Source organism: Saccostrea echinata, unplaced genomic scaffold, assembly GCF_033153115.1.
Source record: "Saccostrea echinata isolate AGI-Se365-2 ecotype Australia unplaced genomic scaffold, CSIRO_AGI_Sech_v1 ptg000053l, whole genome shotgun sequence".
NCBI lineage: Eukaryota > Metazoa > Mollusca > Bivalvia > Ostreida > Ostreidae > Saccostrea > Saccostrea echinata.
This window is the reverse complement of record NW_026889802.1, coordinates 2086672-2092768: the sequence shown is the minus strand read 5'-3', so window position 1 is coordinate 2092768 and position 6097 is coordinate 2086672. Positions and strand designations below refer to the sequence as shown.

Below are 6097 nucleotides of genomic sequence, written 5' to 3'. Positions count from 1 at the left end.
CTTTAAAATGCATTTTATGACAAGAAAAATATTACCTGTTTATTTTGGGTGATGTAAAATTCTTACCCCTTAAAAACCATTGCTGACCGAGGCGAGGTCAGCGATGGTTTTTGTGGTATAACAATTTCATGTTATCCTACTAAACATGTAATATTTTTATGTTATGTGTACTTCTATTTGTAAATGTTAATGACTGTGAAAAACATAAATATTTATAAATTAGTAAAATCAATTTAATACACTATAAATACACAAAAGGACGAATTTGTACATAATTCTCTATGATTAGGTTAATTAGTTTATATAAAGGATGTAAATGGGCATGATATATCATTGTTAATATTCAAGAAAGTGTTAACTGTTTTTCTTGTAGCTGCTCCTTTCCATCTGATGTTTTCCAGGTTTTTGTGAAAAGTTTTCTTAAAAATGGCACCATTCAGCCACAAATACTATGCCAGTGGAACTGTGATATCAATCAACTGCTTATGACAATGTTAATTGGCAGAGAAATTATTTTTTTTTATTTCAAACATTTTATGCCTGCAAATTGGTACATGTACTTCATGAAATGCTTGAAGGATGCTAAAGGCTACTGAAATTCCAAGCCAGATGAAATTCAAAAGGATTGATACAAAAGTCATTTGAAGTTTTCTATTCTTAGTGATGAGTGTTTTTCAGGATGCCCTCTGATATCATAGCTACAACTGGTCACTGTCCTTTGTTAGTTACACATGCAGACATCTTATTAAGGCAGTGATATAAGTAGCTCGAAGTGGATGCTTTATTGTTTTCCTCAGATTTATAACCTGGATTGATCTCTGATACAGTAATTTAAAGCCATGTCTTTTCACTGTCACAAAGTACTGAAATAAAAATAATTTTGATTAAAATATTTTCTTTAATTCATATCATTAAATTTTTAAGGTACAGAAATTCAAATTAATTACCTATTAGTAAATAGAAATCTTTAATTGATTAGCAAGCCTTTGCATTGTCAGATCCTTTTCTGAAAGGACCATTTACCTTTAACAATGTCAGGACAGGTGAGGCAACTGGCTGGTCTTCATGCTGGAAGTGTGTGTTAACTCTGTAATCTTTTTAAACAAAACCATCCAGTGATGTCCTAAGATTGCCAGATGAGCAGACATATACCTGTATTTAAGAAAGATTCTGTAACATGACATAGAATTTCTGCACAGCTTGACACACAACTGATGGTAACTTAGGTGCCTGCAAAATAATAAATCTGGCACATATTTATTTGATACAAATCAGAACAAAATTTGTCCTTTTACAGAACAAATTATTTTCATTATAAAGAAAAGAGAAATGCATATGTACTGTGTTAATACATATAACCTGTATTATTGGATATTTTCACCCCATTCTAATTTTTAAAATATTCACTCTTTCACCCTTGAAAACAATTTTGCCCTTTTCAAATTTGATCAGACACATTTGTGTTTAAAAGATATATGCTGCCTTCTTCGAATTTGTCCCGTTTTAAATTCACCTACTTGTAAGGAGGGCAGAATGAGAAAAATAAAACTGGGGCGAAAAATTTCCAGAACAAAGTACCATTACTTGCCTGCCTGTTGTACTATAACTCCTCCAGCCTTACAATATTCTATAATCATTGCTTTCATGCGATACCCCCCAGTGGATTGATGGTCTCTTTTCCAAATTATATGCACTTTCTAAAAAGAATGAATTTGTCAATTTATAAAATTTAGTATTACAAGTTAATTAAGACAGTAAAACAATGTTATCAACATTTATATGCAAATGAACCTCTGTACAAATCACTAATAAATGATTGACAACTTGTATGGAATATATCGAATACCCTTAATTTTGCATTTGGAAACTCAGCATTAAGGCCAAACAAAAAAATATGTGTGGTTCCGGTTACACCTCAAAAAAAATAGGGTAGGTAGGGATTTTTTTTTTTTTTTTTTTTTTTTTTTTTTTTTTTGTACAAAATGATTTTCTAAATTTTTCTGAATAATACCTATTTCTTTTCGTTAGCATAAGTGAACTATTTTATGTGCAGAGTGTTAGATATGTTTTCTCTTAAGCATATGGATTAGATATGTGCTTTAATGTGTGAATAAAATGTCTTGGGTATTTAAACAGTTGTTTGCTGATTCTATTCATTCGAGTTCATACTCATCTAGAAAATACAATGTTTGAAGAAAATCAGCATGAGCAAATTGAATTATTTAACAGTTATTTGGATATTATATTTTCTTTTTTTAGAATGTTAAGTGTTTACGAAGATGATATGTGCTATCCTTGTTTTTAAAGGATGATATTAATTTCAGAATTGTATATTATAAGTAAAATTAATGGATATCTTAAGCATTATACATTAAATCTTAAATATAGATCATGATTTCTCTACCGGAATCTGCTGCGGAAGTCTTTATACAGGTATATAAAATCTAAAATTGTACATTATAGAATGCAAAAAAACAGAAATATTTTGTGAAGAGCTGAGTATATAACTCATAACTAATAAATGTTTTGTTTATTTTGAATTCAGTCTTTTCCAACTATGGTTCAGAAAAAAAATGTTTTATTTGTGGATGAACAGAGTGAAGGAGAAAATAAGTGGCATTTCGATGTGGCGTTAAATATACTAGTCAACATTGGCAGGGGGCACCCTAGTTATGAATATGAAACAAATATTTTTAAATCAAAAATAATGAAAACACAATCTTTTCTTTTTGTAAAAAATAAAGTCCAAAGTGAACATCCTTTTTTTAAAATCAGTGTTTATAAATGAAATTAATTAATTACTTTTATCCAGAACAGTTCTTATTTTACTTAATAATAAATTCTGAACTATAAACTAGAAAACAGACTTGAGAGTTCTACTAAGAGCTGTCGGAGGAAAAGAATGTGACACCTACACTTTGTACAGTAATGTTTAAAACAAAATAAATCACCTAAGCAAGATGACATAGAATCATTCAAATTTGTCAGAATTACAAATATTTAATATTATTAAAATTTTAAATCCTATCATGAAACCTTTTTGCCTCATTGAAGACTTCATACTTCCAAGCTCATTTCTCATATATATTGGTGTTTTGCAAGTTGACTTTATTCATGTAAAATCAGCAGTCTTCTTTTTCACTTTTCCTCATGAACTGTTTTTTTTTTCTACTTTCGGTTTAAAAGAAATGATCCTGATATAAATTATTTAATAGTTTACAAGTTAATCTATCTTACACATTGGGCTAATTCTTGCGTAATCAATGCAATCAAATAAATGTTTTCTCATGTTATCTTCCCCCTAACTCCAAAAAACATTACCTGGCCAGCTGCCTGTGTGCTTTCAAGCGAGAAGTGATTTCCTATCCTGACTTCACACCTTTGCGTGCATTAAATAATAAAGGGGCTAATCAGCATGCACTTGTTATAAACCAGCTGTAAACAGAGCAACTAACTGAATCTCGCCACTCTTGGGCATATTTATTTAATTTTGGCAACCAAAAAACAAACAAACAAAAAAACATGGCGCTGGAAAAAGGTATACTGCCACGCCATGCTAGCTTGCTTTAGATTTAACACCATCAAACACTTGCACTACATGTTGAAACCATTTTTGCATGGAGGCCGCCATTGCTGGAACTAAAACTAATACCGAAGTGGATGACGGAAATCGCGGAAAATTCCGGAAAATAAATATGAATATTGCCGAAAAAAAGTTTAGGGTTGGGGATCTAAAATAGGGACGGTCAGGTAATGGGAACCACACATATTTTTTTATTTGGCCTAATAATATTCCATACATGATTGAGCTGTCACCTGATGAACCTTTAATTCTTTTCCATTTTTATTTTTTATATGCTTTATATGTATATGAATTATAAGAGTAAATGTAAGTCCAAAAACTTATTTTGTGACATCAATTTCATACCTGTATTTGAGTTGCCTTTTTGAGGATATACCGGGTAGATTATTCAAAGTCGATGTACATGTAGTCTTAGATGCTGCAGTTCTCTTGTACTTTAGCTATAAAATAAATCTTAATGTATACAATTGTGTAAGATGAAAGAATATTACAAACACTGCATGAAACAGACCAAAACTTTAACCAAAATATCCTCTATAATATGCTCTCTAAACTGAAGAATATGGTCATATAATTGCAGTCATATGAATTTTGTTCAATGATAAATGCAGAGAGAATTTGCAGAATATATAAAGAAAGTCTTATCGTTGGGATTGGGAAATAAGCAGGTCTAGTACAATCTCTTAATTTAGCTATATAGCTTGAAATAGCTATTTAGCTTTATTAAGCTATTCAAAATAGCTTGATTTAGCTATTTATATGCAGTTTTTCACAAAAATTATTTTGGTAAGAAATAGACAAAAAGTTGCATGTATTTGACTATTCATATATGTGCTATGGGCTATCGAAACAACAAGCAAAATCAAAGATAGCTCCAACTTTGCAACTTTTGATTACTTTTAAGCAAAAGATAAATTTCTATTATTTGAGTAACTGTCCACTACCTTGTGTGCATTGAGGCATGGATAAGTATGATTGCTTCTCATTGAATGTACTGAATTAATCAATTATCTTGTTGACCATAATTGCATGGCCTCCTTTATAAATTCATTGAAGAAGTAACTTATCAATTGCATATGTAGCCCAAAAACTTTTAGAACTTTGAGTACAAAGTCTCTTTTGTTTCTATTTTCCTAATTATCTCCCCTTGTTTAAGGGTCACAACCCTAGTTTTAGTGTAAACGGAAGCCCTTGGCCCAAGGATACCCTGTGACAAATTTGACAATAATTGGCCAAAGGGTTCTTGAGTTATGGCCCATATTCTAAAAAGTTTACGCACACCACACAAATGGCCATAGCATTAGCTCTTTGGGCCTTTGGCTCAGAAGAGCTTAAAAAATGAACCTCTTACATTGATTTTTGGTCAATATTTTTTACAGTTTTTTGTATAGTTTTTTGATGAACAATATGTACAGTATTTTCACCCAAATTCCTGTATTTTGAGGACTGCTGTACAGTATTTGGGCCTAAAAATTATCACATGTATGATGTATGCAAGGAGATTTTAATGAGTGAGTTTTAAATGCATCAATTTCAGATGAGTTCAAGGTTGAGTATCATCACTGCACCAAGGTGCAACTTTTTGTGCATGCTGAGAAAAGTATAAATTTAAGAAAAAGTGTGATAAAATAGCTAAATTAAGCTATTCTGAACAGCTTAATAAAGCTATATATATAGTAAAATCAAAAGATTGTACTGGACCTGATAAGTGCTTTCAAACATTGAATACTTAAAAAACTAGACCTACTGACATGCAACAGCTAAATTTTTGTTGATAAATGAAGCGTATTCTGAACAAATTATTTACCCACACAAAGGTGATGCTGTCACAAGATGACGTTCGTACCCATCTGACACTTACACTACCTCCTTAATCAGCTGGTAATAACATCATTATCCTCGAATTCAAGAAAAATCTGTTAATAAATTAGTTGGAATGATGATAACAAAACTATTCTAATCAGATACAAATGTATAATATAAGACTTCTATTTCACCCAAGAATACCCAAGAAGCAGGTGACATTCTCTGACTTGTTTACCTGTACTTCGATCGAAATTCTCCTCCTACTTGCTCGCACCCAAGCTTTTACGACCCTCAATTTATCCATCGTAAGTCGGAGAATCCTTCGGCTTTGTACAACTGCTTAAACTTTCCTTATACGCTTTGTGTAAACCATAAACATGCATAACCCAATACACATCTCCATGTGTGAGGTACCTGGAACTTAATATTATCGAAAAATCTCGCGAGTCACGTGACGAGACTTACAGACCCTAACGCAGCCCGAATTTGCTTGGTTCCAATGAAAATCTAGATAATCTTGAGGACGGGAGCATTCATTATTTGTTGTTGTAAGAAATGCGAATAGGTGATATCACCTATTCGAATAGGTGATATCACTCATTCAAATTGAATAGGTGATATCACTTATTCGAATAGGTGATATCACTTATTCGAATAGGTGATATCACCTATTCAGCACGAATAGGTGATATCACCTATTCGAATAGG

General features: G+C 31.7%; 1 long non-coding RNA gene across 1 annotated transcript; it reads right to left on the bottom strand.

Moving 5' to 3' along the window:
* Positions 1 to 1591: 1591 nt before the first annotated feature.
* Positions 1592 to 5862, bottom strand: LOC133204467 (uncharacterized). The gene is made up of 4 exons (XR_009723580.1): positions 5625 to 5862; positions 5391 to 5499; positions 3929 to 4023; positions 1592 to 1697 (listed from the first exon to the last, which is right to left on the bottom strand). It is a non-coding gene; the product is annotated as an uncharacterized LOC133204467 (long non-coding RNA).
* Between the last annotated feature and the right edge of the window lie 235 nt (positions 5863 to 6097).